Source organism: Mytilus trossulus, chromosome 11 (genome assembly GCF_036588685.1).
Source record: "Mytilus trossulus isolate FHL-02 chromosome 11, PNRI_Mtr1.1.1.hap1, whole genome shotgun sequence".
NCBI lineage: Eukaryota > Metazoa > Mollusca > Bivalvia > Mytilida > Mytilidae > Mytilus > Mytilus trossulus.
Window position 1 is genome coordinate 52,433,984 of NC_086383.1, and position 20,582 is coordinate 52,454,565.

The window sequence follows — 20,582 nt, forward strand, 5'->3', positions numbered from 1 at the left end:
ACACCTCTCTATTACAGACACCTCCCTAAAAGTAGAGACAACTCTCCATCAGAGACACCTCTATATTACAGACACCTCCCCATCAGTAGAGACAACTCTCCATCACAGACACTTCTCTATTACAGACACCTCCCCATCAGTAGAGACAACTCTCAATCACAGACAACTCTCTATTACAGACACCTACCCATCAGTAGAGACAACTCTCCATCAGAGACAACTCTCTATTACAGACACCTCCCCATCAGTAGGGACAACTCTCCATCACAGACAACTCTCTATTACAGACACCTCCCCATCAGTAGAGACAACTCTCCATCAGAGACAACTCTCTATTACAGACACCTCCCCATCAGTAGTGACAACTCTCCATCAGAGACACCTCTCTATTACAGACATCTCCCCATCAGTAGAGACAACTCTCCATCAGAGACAACTCTCTATTACAGACACCTCACCATCAGTAGAGACAATTCTCCATCACAGACAACTCTCTATTACAGACACCTCCCCATCAGTAGAGACAACTCTCCATCAGAGACAACTCTCTATTACAGACACCTCCCGATCAGTAGATACAACTCTCCATCAGAGACAACTCTCTATTACAGACACGTCCCCATCAGTAGAGACAACTCTCCATCACAGACAACTCTCTATTACAGACACCTCCCCATCAGTAGAGACAACTCTCCATCAGAGACAACTCTCTATTACAGACACCTCCCCATCAGTAGAGACAACTCTCCATCAGAGACAACTCTCTTTTACAGACACCTCCCCATCAGTAGAGACAACTCTCTATTACAGACACCTCCCCATCAGTAGAGACAACTCTCTATTACAGACAACTTTCTATTTCAGACACCTCCCCATCAGTAGAGACAACTCTCTATTACAGACACCTCCCCATCAGTTGAGACAACTCTCTATTACAGACACCTTCCCATCAGTAGAGAAAATTCTCCATCACAGACAACTCTCTATTACAGACACCTCCCCTTAAGTAGTGACAACTCTCCATCAGAGACACCTCTCTATTACGGACACCTCCCCATAAGTAGAGACAACTCTCCATCACAGACACCTCTCTATTACAGACACCTCCCCATAAGTAGAGGCAACTCTCCATCACAGACAACTCTCTATTACAAACACCTTCCCATCAGTAGAGACAACTCTGCATCACAGACACCTCTCTATTACAGACACCTCCCTAAAAGTAGAGACAACTCTCCATCAGAGACACCTTTATATTACAGACACCTCCCCATCAGTAGAGACAACTCTCCATCACAGACACTTCTCTATTACAGACACCTCCCCATCAGTAGAGACAACTCTCAATCACAGACAACTCTCTATTACAGACACCTACCCATCAGTAGAGACAACTCTCCATCAGAGACAACTCTCTATTACAGACACCTCCCCATCAGTAGGGACAACTCTCCATCACAGACAACTCTCTATTACAGACACCTCCCCATCAGTAGAGACAACTCTCCATCAGAGACAACTCTCTATTACAGACACCTCCCCATCAGTAGTGACAACTCTCCATCAGAGACACCTCTCTATTACAGACATCTCCCCATCAGTAGAGACAACTCTCCATCAGAGACAACTCTCTATTACAGACACCTCACCATCAGTAGAGACAATTCTCCATCACAGACAACTCTCTATTACAGACACCTCCCGATCAGTAGATACAACTCTCCATCAGAGACAACTCTCTATTACAGACACGTCCCCATCAGTAGAGACAACTCTCCATCACAGACAACTCTCTATTACAGACACCTCCCCATCAGTAGAGACAACTCTCCATCAGAGACAACTCTCTATTACAGACACCTCCCCATCAGTAGAGACAACTCTCCATCAGAGACAACTCTCTTTTACAGACACCTCCCCATCAGTAGAGACAACTCTCTATTACAGACACCTCCCCATCAGTAGAGACAACTCTCTATTACAGACAACTTTCTATTTCAGACACCTCCCCATCAGTAGAGACAACTCTCTATTACAGACACCTCCCCATCAGTTGAGACAACTCTCTATTACAGACACCTTCCCATCAGTAGAGAAAATTCTCCATCACAGACAACTCTCTATTACAGACACCTCCCCTTAAGTAGTGACAACTCTCCATCAGAGACACCTCTCTATTACGGACACCTCCCCATAAGTAGAGACAACTCTCCATCACAGACAACTCTCTATTACAGACACCTCCCCATCAGTAGAGACAACTCTCCATCAGAGACACCTCTCTATTACAGACACCTCCCCATCATTAGAGACAACTCTCCATCACAGACACCTCTCTATTACAGACACCTCCCCATCAGTAGAGACAACTCTCTATTACAGACACCTCCCCATCAGTACAGACAAGTCTTTATTACAGACACCTCCCCAACAGTAGAGACAACTCTCTATTACAGACAAATCCCCATCAGTAGAGACAACTCTCCATCAGTGACAACTCTCTATTACAGACATCTCCCCATCAGTAGAGACAACTCTCCATCACAGACAACTCTCTATTACAGACACCTCCCCTTAAGTAGTGACAACTCTTCATCAGAGACACCTCTCTATTACGGACACCTCCCCATAAGTAGAGACAACTCTCCATCACAGACAACTCTCTATTACAGACACCTCCCCATCAGTAGAGACAACTCTCCATCAGAGACACCTCTCTATTACAGACACCTCCCCGTCAGTAGAGACAACTCTCCATCACAGACACCTCTCTATTACAGACACCTCCCCATCAGTAGAGACAACTCTCTATTACAGACACATCCCCATCAGTAGAGATAACTCTCCATCACAGACAACTCTCTATTACAGACACCTCTCCATCAGTAGAGACAACTCTCCATCAGAGACACCTCCCCATCAGTAGAGACAACTCTCCCTCAGAGACAAACTCTCAATTACAGACACCTCCCCATCAGTAGAGACAACTCTCCATCAGAGACAACTCTCTATTACAGACACCTCCCCATCAGTAGAGACAACTCTCCATCACAGACACCTCTCTATTACAGACACCTCCCCATCAGTAGAGACAACTCTCCATCAGAGAAAACTCTCTATTACAGACACCTCCCCATCAGTAGAGACAATTCTCCATCACAGACAACTCTCGATTACAGACACCTCCCCATCAGTACAGACAACTCTCCATCATAGACAACTCTCTATTACAGACACCTCCCGATCAGTAGATACAACTCTCCATTAGAGACAACTCTCTATTACAGACACGTCCCCATCAGTAGAGACAACTCTCCATCACAGACAACTCTCTAATACAGACACCTCCCCATCAGTAGAGACAACTCTCCATCAGAGACAACTCTCCATCAGAGACAACTCTCTATTACACACAACTCTCTATTACAGACACCTCCCCATCAGTAGAGACAACTCTCCATCAGAGACAACTCTCTATTACAGACACCTCCCCATCAGTACAGACAACTCTTTATTACAGACACCTCCCCAACAGTAGAGACAACTCTCTTTTACAGACAACTTTCTATTTCAGACACCTCCCCATCAGTAGAGACAACTCTCTATTACAGACACCTCCCCATCAGTAGAGACAACTCTCCCTCAGAGACAAACTCTCAATTACAGACACCTCCCCATCAGTAGAGACAACTCTCCATCAGAGACAACTCTCTATTACAGACACCTCCCCATCAGTAGAGACAACTCTCCATCAGAGAAAACTCTCTATTACAGACACCTCCCCATCAGTAGAGACACCTCCCCAACAGTAGAGACAACTCTCTATTACAGACACCTCCCCATCAGTAGAGACAACTCTCCATCAGTGACAACTCTGTATTACAGACATCTCCCCATCAGTAGAGACAACTCTCCATCACAGACAACTCTCTATTACAGACACCTCCCCTTAAGTAGTGACAACTCTTCATCAGAGACACCTCTCTATTACGGACACCTCCCCATAAGTAGAGACAACTCTCCATCACAGACAACTCTCTATTACAGACACCTCCCCATCAGTAGAGACAACTCTCCATCAGAGACACCTCTCTATTACAGACACCTCCCCGTCAGTAGAGACAACTCTCCATCACAGACACCTCTCTATTACAGACACCTCCCCATCAGTAGAGACAACTCTCTATTACAGACACATCCCCATCAGTAGAGATAACTCTCCATCACAGACAACTCTCTATTACAGACACCTCTCCATCAGTAGAGACAACTCTCCATCAGAGACACCTCCCCATCAGTAGAGACAACTCTCCCTCAGAGACAAACTCTCAATTACAGACACCTCCCCATCAGTAGAGACAACTCTCCATCAGAGACAACTCTCTATTACAGACACCTCCCCATCAGTAGAGACAACTCTCCATCACAGACACCTCTCTATTACAGACACCTCCCCATCAGTAGAGACAACTCTCCATCAGAGAAAACTCTCTATTACAGACACCTCCCCATCAGTAGAGACAATTCTCCATCACAGACAACTCTCGATTACAGACACCTCCCCATCAGTACAGACAACTCTCCATCATAGACAACTCTCTATTACAGACACCTCCCGATCAGTAGATACAACTCTCCATTAGAGACAACTCTCTATTACAGACACGTCCCCATCAGTAGAGACAACTCTCCATCACAGAGAACTCTCTAATACAGACACCTCCCCATCAGTAGAGACAACTCTCCATCAGAGACAACTCTCCATCAGAGACAACTCTCTATTACACACAACTCTCTATTACAGACACCTCCCCATCAGTAGAGACAACTCTCCATCAGAGACAACTCTCTATTACAGACACCTCCCCATCAGTACAGACAACTCTTTATTACAGACACCTCCCCAACAGTAGAGACAACTCTCTTTTACAGACAACTTTCTATTTCAGACACCTCCCCATCAGTAGAGACAACTCTCTATTACAGACACCTCCCCATCAGTAGAGACAACTCTCCCTCAGAGACAAACTCTCAATTACAGACACCTCCCCATCAGTAGAGACAACTCTCCATCAGAGACAACTCTCTATTACAGACACCTCCCCATCAGTAGAGACAACTCTCCATCAGAGAAAACTCTCTATTACAGACACCTCCCCATCAGTAGAGACACCTCCCCAACAGTAGAGACAACTCTCTATTACAGACACCTCCCCATCAGTAGAGACAACTCTCCATCAGTGACAACTCTCTATTACAGACATCTCCCCATCAGTAGAGACAACTCTCCATCACAGACAACTCTCTATTATAAACACCTCCCCTTAAGTAGTGACAACTCTTCATCAGAGACACCTCTCTATTACGGACACCTCCCCATAAGTAGAGACAACTCTCCATCACAGACAACTCTCTATTACAGACACCTCCCCATCAGTAGAGACAACTCTCCATCAGAGACACCTCTCTATTACAGACACCTCCCCGTCAGTAGAGACAACTCTCCATCACAGACACCTCTCTATTACAGACACCTCCCCATCAGTAGAGACAACTCTCTATTACAGACACATCCCCATCAGTAGAGATAACTCTCCATCACAGACAACTCTCTATTACAGACACCTCTCCATCAGTAGAGACAACTCTCCATCAGAGACACCTCCCCATCAGTAGAGACAACTCTCCCTCAGAGACAAACTCTCAATTACAGACACCTCCCCATCAGTAGAGACAACTCTCCATCAGAGACAACTCTCTATTACAGACACCTCCCCATCAGTAGAGACAACTCTCCATCACAGACACCTCTCTATTACAGACACCTCCCCATCAGTAGAGACAACTCTCCATCAGAGAAAACTCTCTATTACAGACACCTCCCCATCAGTAGAGACAATTCTCCATCACAGACAACTCTCGATTACAGACACCTCCCCATCAGTACAGACAACTCTCCATCATAGACAACTCTCTATTACAGACACCTCCCGATCAGTAGATACAACTCTCCATTAGAGACAACTCTCTATTACAGACACGCCCCCATCAGTAGAGACAACTCTCCATCACAGACAACTCTCTATTACAGACACCTCCCCATCAGTAGAGACAACTCTCCATCAGAGACAACTCTCCATCAGAGACAACTCTCTATTACAGACAACTCTCTATTACAGACACCTCCCCATCAGTAGAGACAACTCTCCATCAGAGACAACTCTCTATTACAGACACCTCCCCATCAGTACAGACAACTCTTTATTACAGACACCTCCCCAACAGTAGAGACAACTCTCTTTTACAGACAACTTTCTATTTCAGACACCTCCCCATCAGTAGAGACAACTCTCTATTACAGACACCTCCCCATCAGTAGAGACAACTCTCCATCAGAGACAACTCTCTATTACAGACACCTCCCCATCAGTAGAGAAAATTCTCCATCACAGACAACTCTCTATTACAGACACCTCCCCATCAGTTGAGACAACTCTCTATTACAGACACCTCCCCTTAAGTAGTGACAACTCTCCATAAGAGACACCTCTCTATTACAGACACCTCCCCATAAGTAGAGACAACTCTCCATCACAGACAACTCTCTATTACAGACAACTCCCCATCAGTAGAGACAACTCTCCATCACAGACACCTCTCTATTACAGACACCTCCCCATCAGTAGAGACAACTCTCCATCACAGACACCTCTCTATTACAGACACCTCCCCATCAGTAGAGACAACTCTCTATTACAGACACCTCCCCATCAGTAGAGATAACTCTCCATCACAGACAACTCTCTATTACAGACACCTCCCCATCAGTAGAGACAACTCTCCATCAGAGACACCTCCCCATCAGTAGAGACAACTCTGCATCAGAGACAACGCTCAATTACAGACACCTCCCCATCAGTAGAGACAACTCTCCATCAGAGACAACTCTCTATTACAGACACGTCCCCATCAGTAGAGACAACTCTCCATCACAGACAACTCTCTATTACAGACACCTCCCCATCAGAACAGACAACTCTCTATTACAGACAACTCTCTATTACAGACACCTCCCCATCAGTAGAGACAACTCTCCATCACAGACACCTCTCTATAACAGACACCTCCCATAAGTAGAGACAACTCTCCATCAGAGACACCTCTCTCTATTACAGACACCTCCCCATCAGTAGAGATAACTCTCCATCAGAGACAACTCTCTATTACAGACACCTCCCCATCAGTAGAGAAAATTCTCCATCACAGACAACTCTCTATTACAGACACCTCCCCATCAGTTGAGATAACTCTCTATTACAGACACCTCCCCTTAAGTAGTGACAACTCTCCATAAGAGACACCTCTCTATTACAGACACCTCCCCATAAGTAGAGACAACTCTCCATCACAGACAACTCTCTATTACAGACAACTCCCCATCAGTAGAGACAACTCTCCATCAGAGACACCTCTGTATTACAGACACCTCCCCATCAGTAGAGACAACTCTCCATCACAGACACCTCTCTATTACAGACACCTCCCCATCAGTAGAGACAACTCTCTATTACAGACACCTCCCCATCAGTAGAGATAACTCTCCATCACAGACAACTCTCTATTACAGACACCTCCCCATCAGTAGAGACAACTCTCCATCAGAGACACCTCCCCATCAGTAGAGACAACTCTGCATCAGAGACAACTCTCAATTACAGACACCTCCCCATCAGTAGAGACAACTCTCCATCAGAGACAACTCTCTATTACAGACACGTCCCCATCAGTAGAGACAACTCTCCATCACAGACAACTCTCTATTACAGACACCTCCCCATCAGTACAGACAACTCTCTATTACAGACAACTCCCCATCAGTAGAGACAACTCTCCATCAGAGACACCTCTCTATTACAGACACCTCCGCATAAGTAGAGACAACTCTCCATCACAGACAACTCTCTATTACAGACACCTCCCCATCAGTAGAGACAACTCTCCATCACAGACACCTCTCTATAACAGACACCTCCCATAAGTAGAGACAACTCTCCATCAGAGACACCTCTCTCTATTACAGACACCTCCCCATCAGTAGAGATAACTCTCCATCAGAGACAACTCTCTATTACAGACACCTCCCCATCAGTAGAGACAACTCTCCATCACAGACAACTCTCTATTACAGACACCTCCCCATCAGTAGAGACAACTCTCCATCAGAGACAACTCTCTATTACAGACACCTCCCCATCAGTAGAGACAACTCTCCATCACAGACAACTCTCTATTACAGACACCTCCCCATCAGTAAAGACAACTCTCCATCAGAGAAAACTCTCTATTACAGACACCTCCCCATCAGTAGAGACAACTCTCCATCACAGACAACTCTCTATTACAGACACCTCCCCATCAGTAGAGACCACTTTCCATCACAGACAACTCTCTATTACAGACACCTCCCCATAAGTAGAGAAAACTCTCTATTACAGACAACTCTCTATTTCAGACACCTCCCCATCAATAGAAACAACTCTCTATTACATACACTTCCCCATCAGTAGAGACAACTCTCCATCAGAGACACCTCTCTATTACAGACACCTCCCCATCAGTAGTGACAACTCTTCATCACAGACACCTCTCTATTACAGACACCTCCCCATAAGTAGAAACAACTCTCCATCACAGACACCTCTCTATTACAGACACCTACCCATCAGTAGAGACAACTCTCCATCAGAGACACCTCCCCATCAGTATAGACAACTCTCCATCACAGACAATTCTCTATTACAGACACCTCCCCATCAGTAGAGACAACTCTCCATCAGAGACAACTCTCTATAACAGACACCTTCCCATCAGTAGAGACATCTCTCCATCACAGACAACTCTCTATTACAGACACCTCCCCATCAGTAGAGACAACTCTCCATCAGAGACAACTCTCTATTACAGACACCTCCCCATCAGTAGAGACAACTCTCCATCACAGACAACTCTCTATTACAGACACCTCCCCATCAGTAAAGACAACTCTCCATCAGAGAAAACTCTCTATTACAGACACCTCCCCATCAGTAGAGACAACTCTCCATCACAGACAACTCTCTATTACAGACACCTCCCCATCAGTAGAGACCACTTTCCATCACAGACAACTCTCTATTACAGACACCTCCCCATCAGTAGAGAAAACTCTCTATTACAGACAACTCTCTATTTCAGACACCTCCCCATCAATAGAAACAACTCTCTATTACAGACACTTCCCCATCAGTAGAGACAACTCTCCATCAGAGACACCTCTCTATTACAGACACCTCCCCATCAGTAGTGACAACTCTTCATCACAGACACCTCTCTATTACAGACACCTCCCCATAAGTAGAGACAACTCTCCATCACAGACACCTCTCTATTACAGACACCACCCCATCAGTAGAGACAACTCTCCATCAGAGACACCTCCCCATCAGTATAGACAACTCTCCATCACAGACACTTCTCTATTACAGACACCTCCCCATCAGTAGAGACAACTCTCCATCACAGACAACTCTCTATTACAGACAACTCTCTATTACAGACACCTCCCCATAGGTAGAGACAACTCTCCATCACAGACACCTCTCTATTACAGACACCTCCCCATCAGTAGAGACAACTCTCCATCAGAGACAACTCTCTATTACAGACACCTCCCATCAGTAGAGACAACTCTCCATCAGAGACACCTCTCCACCAGAGACAACTCTCTATCAGAAAACTCTCCACCAGAGACAACTCTCTATCAGAAAACTCTCCACCAGAGACAACTCTCTATCAGAAAACTCTCCAACAGAGACAACTCTCCACAGAGACAAATCTCAATCAGTGATAACGATCCAGAAGAGACAACTCTACATCAGAGACAACTATCCACAGGGACAAATGTCAATCAGAGATAACTCTCCATCAGAGAAAACTCTCCGTCAGAGACAACTAGTCTGTCTTTAAGGTTCACAAGGTCATGGCGTTTCTCAGACTGTAATGACTAAATTCGTTGGTTCTGTACTGATTGATACTTTAGTCTGAGAGAACAAGATTTATTTGTTTTGTTTTGTTTTTTGTTTTTGTGTTTTTGTGTTGTTGGTGTTTGTTGGGTTTTTTTTTTTGGGGGGGGGGGGGGGGGGGGGGGGGGGGGGGGCTGGGCGTTGAAATCTTTTTCAGTGCTTTGTGTCTATAGTCTTAAAGTTAGTCCTTTTTTTTCTCGTACCGGTCTTTTGAGTTTATCCTATTGCATCTGCTTGATTTTTAACATGTGTTCTGATGTTGTACTATTACGCCACTGTCACAGTTTATGGAAGGATTGTGCGTTCATAGCTGACTATACGGTAAGAATTTTTGTCATTGTTGAAAGCCGAACTGGGGGGGGGGGGGGGGGGCTGGGCGTTGAAATCTTTTTCAGTGCTTTGTGTCTATAGTCTTAAAGTTAGTCTTTTTTTTTCTCGTACCGGTCTTTTGAGTTTATCCTATTGCATCTGCTTGATTTTTAACATGTGTTCTGATGTTGTACTATTACGCCACTGTCACAGTTTATGGAAGGATTGTGCGTTCATAGCCGACTATACGGTAAGAATTTTTGTCATTGTTGAAAGCCGAACTGGTGCCTTTAATTGCTTAAATCCACTTCTTTTGAACTCTGATGGATTGTAACCATACCAGACCTCCCCTTTTCTCTATTATCTACCTGACTTTTGAACTTGTGTTTTCAATAACTTTCATGAAATATTTGTCACTGGACTTTAAAAATAATCAACCATCGATCAATTTAAACTCGTGATAAATCTATCTATCTTCGTATTTCCGCACTCAGTCACAACTTTGACTAGCACTTGCTGTTGCATGCGTGGCTTATTTACAATTTAAAAGAAATCAACTTTCCAGTAATAATACGTTATACATTGGTGAACAGAAAATACAATAAAATATATAACAGTGATTTAATTAAAAAAAAAATGTTTTTGTGGATTGTTATCCTATGTATATATCTTGGTAAAACTAAGTACATGTTATGCAGAACATTTGCGAAAGAGCAGATATAGAAATCTGCTCTTTGAAGCCGTCAACTGTTGCACATAGGATTGCTGAGGTTGGAAGTAAGTTCCATTGTACTATTGTATGCGCATAAAATGCGAATTTGTAAGAATCTTTACTGGTTTGAATTTGTTTATATAGTGATTGGTATGCTTATATCTTGTTCTGCTGTCTGATTTAATGAGAAGATCTTAGATTGCTAAATGTTGGTGTGTAATTTTATAGAAAACCACTAGTCTTGTCTGTATTCGCCTCAATTGTAATGTAGGCCACTGTAGGTGTTCGGGCATATTTGAGACAGAGTTGGTATTGTGGTATCTATTACATGTATAGCGGGCAGCTCTTCGCTTGACCATCTCAATTTGATTGTTTTGATTTTTGTTGTGAGGGTCCAATCCACAAGAGCTGTACTCAAGCTTGGGTCTATATAGCTAACTAACGACATGTATGCCCTTTCTTTTATATGTTTGGGTGATTCTTTTAGGTTACGTTTTAGAAAATTTAGTTGTCGATTTGCATTTGCTGTTCTATTATATACATCTTTATTACATTTGAGATCTGATTGGATGGTTATGCACAAATATTTTGAAGCTGTTTCAGTTTGAAGAATGTGACCATGAAAGATGTAGTCATGGTTGACTGGTTTCTTTTTTTGTGTGATTCTTAGTATGGAGCATTTGAATCTAAGTCCGATGATTTTGAATATGAATATGATGGTCTGGTAAGAGCTGACAAAAATGGGAAGCTAAGCGACAGATCAATTGAAATCGGAATAATAAATCAGTAAAAAATCATCCTGTCCCTCCTCTCCCCAGAATACCAAATAGTCATCTTCTTACTGTTATTGTCCGTGTAGTTATCATATTCATACAACTTATCGTCCCTACAGGGATGTTCTACTAAGGCTGCCATACCATGAAAACGTTTATCACACAGCTCACATTCTATTATATCTGCATTCATAAATTTATTAATGCTATTTAGACTAAACGCATCATGTTTGTTATGCATGTGTCGTCTAAACTATATATCTAAAAGGAAGAGGGAGAAGAGAGACAGAAGATATTTCCAATGCAAAGAAATACAAACAGATATTGACCTCTTCTGGCTCACTACCGAAGAAACAAAAAAAACACGCCCATCTATAGGAGGGTCACGTGGGTCAGACAGTATCAGAGAGAATAATGGGCAAAATATAAAGAATAGAGAAAAATGGACACAAAAAATAAAGAATAGAGAAAATGAGGTGCTAAAATATAAAGAAAAGCAAAACATGGACAAAAAGTAAGAAAAATTAAAGACTATAGAAATGAAAGACCGGCTCATCCAACTTCTCAGCCGCCTCCTGTCCATGATGCATTTTATTGGGGCTTTTTTTAAAAGATCAGCTGTTCAATATTTAATACTATGAAGCAGTTAGTATACTAGACTCAGGGGCGTATCCAGGATTTTTGAAACTGAGGGGGGGGGGGGGGTTATTCCCAAAAACGGAATTTATATATCGTCGAGCGGATCGAGACGATTTTTTTTGGACAACTTTATTGTAAAAAACATATAAATCGTGAGTAACATGAGAACTCTTTTTTTTCGTTTAAAGGGGGTAGTGTACACCCTCTACGTCAACCTAGATCCGCCACTGCGAGGGCAACCTCGTCGGATATATTTATCATGAGATTTTCCGGAGAAATAAGTCCTGAAACGAGTTGTACAATATATGCGCACCAGATTTATTTCGCGCCCCCTGTCTAAAGTCTGTTTCCTGTGAAAGAAATGGAAAAACAGACGACTTTGTTAAGATATACTCTAAGATATAACCAAGATATTGTGAGAACACAGAAAAGTAAGTGAAAATAAAACAGACTTCAATCAAAAAAAGTTGGTTCTTCTAGAACGACAGTCAACATGTAAACAAATATGAATTTATAAAAAATACCAGTACAGTATATAACGACCTATTTACTATGGTTATGAAAAGAAATAAACTACTTTTGTTTACTTTTTCTAAAAATTGTGATCGCATAGAAGTTTTCATATCAATCACTTTTGGATACGAGTTGTCTCCACTTAACTTAAACTGTTGGACTGTAGCAGCGAGAAACAAGAAGAAAACAAATTGAGGGTAAATAAATTATAAAGAAACAGGCATTAAAGTCATTCTTTAAAGTGGTGTTGCTTAAAAATTTATAGGAGCAACCATTCAACTTTAAAAAAAAAAAGGGGGGGGGTATGGGTTTTTGGTCTGAGTCCGAATTTTTTTTCTCACGCAAAGCCTGAATAATTTTACATAGATTTTCATGTTTTTCAACGCTATCAATCAAATTATCTTTTTTTAGAATTTAACACTATAAGGTATGGGGGGGGGGGGGGGGAAATCTGGAATCAGAATATTTTTTTTGTCATCTGCTTGAACAGAATATTTTTTTTCCACCCATTGGGGACCTACGAAAAAACCATAAATAAAAGGATAATGTCATAATATGAAAATAAGATGTAGTTTTAATATATGCCAATGAGACTGTGAGACAACTCATATGAAGGGGATGTCAGCAAACATAGGCAAGGGTAAGGATTCAACAATGAGAAAAATCCATACCATATAGTTGGCTTATAAAAGCCCCGACATAAAAATGGGGAACAATAAATTCAAAGGAGAAAACAAACGGCCTGAATTATAACAAAACAATTTATTAAAAACAAATACATGTATGATTGACAGAAATGAACAGGGTTGTGGAAATATTTGTTGTGAGAACTTGTCCCTAGGCAAGCAAAACTAAATTTTACTTGTCAAGAAAAAAGCTACTTGCCGTGAATTTCCTAATAGATATTGAAGTAATTTATTGTAAGCTTGTATGAGTCTTAATTTGACTTAATTTTTAACTGTATCACAAAAAAAAGTATGTTTGTGATATTAGTTTATGTGTTTGAATAAAAGGATGTATATGGTTAACTTCAATAAGACAGAAACCCAACAGCAAACCAACCAAAACAACATCTGAAGGGCTATTTTGCAATGTTTTTTGAATGATAGTTAGTATACATGGTATACATGTAGATAGATCCATGATATTTTATAAGTTTTGAGATGAACAAAGAAATGACTATTTAATACATGTATTTATAATAAATGATTAAGTCTCCTATAAATATTAAATTGACGATAAATTAATACATTGTAATAATTTGTATACATGGTATATACTTTTAATTAGCAAGATGTGGGTGTTTCCTACAAATTGTGCAAAAATTAAATTTATTTCAGAAGTTTCTTTACCATGTTTACTGGAGAGCCAAGGGCAGGGGAAATACATGTATGTTAAGGGCATCCGATACTGTGAGTTTGACTGTTTCTCGATATAATGTCATATTCATAATTTTGAAATATATTGTAGGCCATGGCGAGTTATGAAATAAAACACAAAATAAAACATAGGTCACATGCAGTGCTTGTTTTCCAGAAAATTGAGGCTGAAAATTGGGGATTTGTGCAATTTAAAAAAAAAGGCAATGTTATAAAATTTTTGGAGCAGATGTTCTTTGTCGTAAATTATTTAGATCGGGTTTGATTTGAAGCTGTGATAAGTGACAATAAGGAAAAAAATAAATCACTACACGAATAACTTTACACAATTATTCAAGCCTTGATTGACATTCCGGACTAGATGCTCCAAGTGGTATTTTTTTAAACCTAAAAAAAATGGAAATAAAGAGTTTCTGGAAATATCATTATTATCATTTTTCTTCAAAAACTGCATTTTGTCATGCTTTCTCCAAATCTCAAATAAAAAATAAAGGTCACCGTGCTTGATTTCACGATAAACGCGATTTGTCCTAAAAATTGTGTCCCCTCTTTGTAACCTCAACGTTAGCGCTAAATTGCACAACATCGCTGGCAGACATCTTGAAGTTATCTTTGCCAATTACCGGCGACATTTTTCAGATTTATAAATATTGCTGGTAAACTACTATCTATAAATTGGTACTATTGTTTTCGAAAAAAAAATCATGTAAATAACAAATAACTCTCTCTGTTTGTGGTCTAAGTGCATGAAGTGAGAAGCAGCTCAAGAAAAGTTATTACGGACTTGATAATTTTTATGGCTTTTTAAATTAGACACTCGACAATTTAGAACTTGACATACAGGTACATTTACTGTACACACTCGTATATTATTTCATACTGTATGTTGACCTCTAGATGTTGTCCTTTGTTTTGATTTGTTTGGTGGGTTGCTGTTTCATTACAAATATTCCTTAAAGTCCTTTTATACACGTTTTAATCACTGAGAAATCAGTTTTTGTTGATACGAATTAAAAGTAAATGTCATTTTGACAGTAAATCAAATTTGACGCGCATCGTAATTCGAAGTAGAATTTACGTAAGGACGTAAAACTTTTTCGAATGCGAATTAATCTAATTCAAATGTTAGTTAATGCGAATTGAATTCGAATAATGTGTGAACTCAGCTTAATTCTGCAAAAGAAATTTCTTTTTTTTTTAACATAAATTGCAGGACATAAATAATGCCGTTCCTTTTCTCGTTTGAATCGTTTTACATTGCCATTTGGTGACCTTTTATAGCTGACTATGCGGTATGGGCTATGTTCATTGTTGAAGACCGTACAGTGACCTATAGTTGTTAATTTCTGTGTCATGTTTGTCTCTTGTTGAGAGTTGTCTCATTGGCAATTATACCACATCTTCTGTTTTATGTGGTCAGAAAACAAAAGAAAATCTTATGAACATGATGAAGGAGAATCTTCAATTTGCTAAAGGATGCGTTTGTCCAGACAGAGAAACTATAATTTTGAAATTTTTGATTTGGCAAAAACGATTGAATTAATAGCGAGAGGACTGGATATATTACGATTAGTTGAGATCAAAGTCCTTCTCTCATAGCGTAATTTTATTGGTAAATAACTATATATTTTTTTCACCACAGCGCGTACATTAAATTCGCACGTCCATTCCTCTGTCTGTCTCTCCGGTCCTGGTTAATTTCATTTTTCAAGTGTACAATTCTTGCCAACTTTCTATAAAACTGATATCGTATGGACACATTAGAAAATCAGTGCATATCAACTATTAAAAGAGTTATGCGATTTGGAAACATTAATTATATTAGAAATTGCATTGTATTTGCTGTCATTCTGTCATTTCTCTGATATATTAATACAAAAATATAAAGGAAAAATAAACAGCTGCGCTACGAGCACATGATACGTCCGTCGTGTTATGAAAAAAACTTTAATACAAGTTTTTAAAATAATACAGGGGAAGTCATGCTAAGTATATCCTGACTCATTTATTATTCTTGCTCAATATGAAGTTTATGTATCACCACATGTTTTATATGATCCCCAAATTGAAGCCCAATAAAAATTCAAGAACTCAAAAATGAATTAAAGAATCATCACGAAAAAGGTATACAGATCTTAAGAATATTATAAATTTAACTTAAAAGTATGTGAAGTTTTATGTAATAATTATAAATAGTTTCTGAGATACGGCAGGACATGTGAAAACCCCATCTTTTTGTTATAAACCCAATAACTCTAAAATGAAATTCTGAATCATTCTTTAAAAGTGTATACAGATCTTCTGATTAATATCACTAAGAAGTGTGTAAAGTTTTAAGCAATAGTCATAAATCGTCTTTGAGATACAGCAAGAACTGTAAATAAAAATTGCTTTTGCTTCAAAGTCCTGTAACTCAAAAAGTTCACCAAAAATTATACAGATCGTTTGACCATCATGACTGAAAAAACAACCATGTACAGTTTAATAAAATTTGGATAATATCCTGTACCATGTTTACGACGGACAGACGAACGCGGGCATTTGTATAACATAATTCGTCCCGTCAAAATTTTTACAGGGGTATAAACATATTGTTGGCTAAGTCATGAAAGTATTGTGTGTAAGTTTCATAACATGTGCAAAGTGGAGAAAATAGGAACTTTGTTCTTTTATAAAAGTTGTATCATGATTGTTTATATTTAAGCGGCATATCATTATTTTTTTTACATAAATAAATTGAATAGATTGTTCAGAAAGGAAATTTACCTCTTCGTGTACATTGTACCTACATTTTCTGTATTAGTTTTAAAATATCATTGGTTTCTTGTGCTGTAATAAAATGTCAGAAAATCAGATCCGGACCAAATCATTGATGATGAATGATAATAAAAATACATGATATTTGTAACACCAAAAGGGTCAGTCGTCTTGAGGTTGCTCACTATACGATATTTTGTGGAAGATCTCATAGAAACAATAATGCATTTTATTTCTTATGATAGTATTGGACTGTTATTCTGTTAATCAAATGCACTAATATTAATGGCGTAGAAGTTAGCATGCGGGAGAAACAGAAATTGGAGCGAAATTCCACATTACGATTCTTATTACGGAAAATTACACGCATTACGTCCCGCCATAAGTGACGTTTTGCTGAAATTCAAACGCTTAACGTCGCACCAAGAGTTAACTCCTTTGAAACTGTATTGGATGCCCTTAAGCATGACTTTTCAAATTCTTATTTGTCCTGAATATGCATGAAATATTTGCCACTGGACGTTAGGCAACCAACAATCAATCAATCAATCGAATTCTTGTTTTCATTTTTTCATATTCTCTGTATTTCTCCCTCTCCGTTTTAATGCCCCCCACCGTAGCAGAGGGGGCATTACGCTCTACCCTTGTCAGTCCATACATACATGTATGTACATTCTTGTATGAATTTTAATTTTAGTTTCTTATGTACAATGTATAATTCGGAGTTTAGTATGACGTCCATTATCACTGTATACTAGTATACATATTTTTTAGGGGCCAATTGAAGGACACCTACGGGTGGGGGAATTCTCCCTACATTGAAGACCCATTGGTGGCCTTCGGCTGTTGTCTGCTCTATGGTTTGGTTGTTGTCGCTTTGACACATTCCCTATTTCCTTTCTCAATTTTATGTACATCCCAAAGTTGGTTTCCATTCTCTAATTAAAGTTTGCCTCTACCAAATTTTATGAAACTTATAGAAAATGCCTATTACCACAAAATACAGATCTAGTTTAATTTTGGTGGTGTCACTTTAACCGTTCTTGAGTTATGCCCCTTTACAAAAGCTGAATTTTTTGTTTCCGTTCTCTAACATGTCTAACTTAAGATTGCCTCAACCAAATGTTATGAAACTTATACACAATGCTTATTATCACAAAATACAGATCAAAAATTAAATTGATTTTTGGTGGTGTCACTTTTACTGTTCTAGAGTTATGCTCCTTTACAAAAGGAAAAAATGCTGAATTTTTCGTTTCCGTTCTCTAACTTAAGTTTGGTTCAACCAAATGTTATGAAACTTATACACAATATTTACATGACTTAGTTTGAACATATTTATTTATAGTGGATTGGGAAACAAGTTTTGCAACTTATATTAATCCTTTTCCACTTTGCGGGTGCGAGTGCTGCCTTGTAGTAGCATAATACAATAGCCTACTCTTTTTTCAAAATCTACAAGGGTGTCTTTAACGTGCAAGAGATATGGCTCTCTCTTAACACGGGTCAGCCATTTATCATCCCCTTCCGACGGACTATCATCGTTTCCTCAAGACCATACTCGCAAATGGTGTCAAGGGAGAGCCGAAAATCAGTTCCTGAAATTTTCATCCCGGAACGGGAATCTAACCAGGAACCTTTGTTTCAGTAGTCCGATGCACTAACTTACATGACTTATGACTACAAGACTCAGATTCCATGGAGATTTTTTGGCCCTGCCCCCTCAGTAATGGTCTATTGACGTTAAAACTTTTGCTTAGTTTACATGTATTAGTTTGTGATTTGGTCAGTTCAAGCGGAACCATAAGTGGTAGACCAATGTTAATTGGTATACATATACATGTATATAACCATTAGTGGAAAGCAAAATTATATCCAGATGAAATATCATCTGGGGGAAAAAATGCTACAGAAGTTGTTGTTATTTTTTATCAGGAGGAAAACTTTTCACTATGATATATTATCCTTTGCCATGAAATTATATCTGGGAAGTTAAAATATTGAATAGTTAAAAAAAAAAAAATCTTTGCAAATACTATGTACTAATAATAGCGTTTGTGAATATACGCTAGATAAGTAAATAAAAAAACAAATAAATGTATTATAATGGGAAATAATTTCACAGATTATAATTGAAAATAATATTCTGAAATTTTAAAGTAAATATCATTCTTTTAAAAAACAAATATCATGAAACATATGAAACAAACCAGAATTAATTTCACAGATTTTGTTGAAACATTTATAATTATGATCAGGTATATATTAATTGCGAGTACCTTACATAGTAGAAAATGGGACTCTATTTCACAAGGTTCTGTGAAATATGAAACTGTAAATATATACTGGTAAACTCTATCCGCATAAGACAGATAGAATGTCTCTCCTCTGGATATAAAATCTTCCTGTGAAATACCATGTCTGGAAAAAAATAACTGTGACAAATTATCTCCAGGATAAAATATCACAGAGGAAGAAATAAACCGTTACAAAAGCAAGTCTCATTTTCATGGCCCCGCAACTTGCGTTAATCTTCTTGACTTGAGACAGACACATGCATGTCTAATGTGTTTATAACATGTATAAAGGGGGAACTATTTGATTTTAGAATTGAAACTGGGACTAGATTTGTTATTTTTCAGCACAAACAAAATGTTATTTATATACTCTTTTTTTAGGTCTAAAAAGTATTGAACGCTGAAGATAAGAGAACAGAAATATAAAAACAATAATGTCCTGCTAGATATATATATATGTGTCCTACATAGATCTGTTATATAGAAAGGAGGAAAGTGATTCAGGTAAATTGTGTCCTGTTAGATATATACATGTGGCCTACATAGCTCTGTTTTATAAAAAGGAGGAAAGTGATTCAGGTAAATTGTGTCCTGCTAGATATATGATAATTGACCGATTAATAGCAAGTGAGGAAGATGCAATTGATGTTTTCTCTTTGTGAAACTAGAAATATATTTACAGACTTAATATTCAGAATTAAAAGGTTAACTACATGTATTAATGTTAGATCAACAGGACACAAAATGACTATAACAGGCCTTCATGCTATAATGAATATGTCCTAAAAACTTTCCGCTAAGCTTTGTATGGTACATGTACCTTTTCTTTTTTAATTCATGACAGGTACATAAAAGTTCAGGGAAAGTTTACCAATATTTATATAAACGTGAAACAAACTGAAATTGAGCTACATGTATTTTTTTTATATTTTCAGTTTGAAGATCTACTGTTAGTATTTATTGATTCAAGATCCAGTCAATGTATTACTATCTATAGGTCAGTGAACATTACATTGATATTGTATTGGAATGTTTAATGATTTTTTTATCAAATGAAAATCAGATTTATATTGAAATTGTAAATGTGAATTAAAGGGGAGATAATCCAGAGCTATAGGATTCATTCTAAATAGCACTAGACC

The 20,582-nt window shown here is 39.1% G+C and overlaps 1 protein-coding gene across 1 annotated transcript in view; it reads left to right on the forward strand.

Annotated features, from left to right (window-relative positions):
- LOC134691303 (uncharacterized) overlaps positions 1-20,582 on the forward strand; it is a 259,838-nt gene that overhangs the window by 173,941 nt on the left and 65,315 nt on the right. The gene's annotated exons all lie outside the window — the stretch shown is intronic.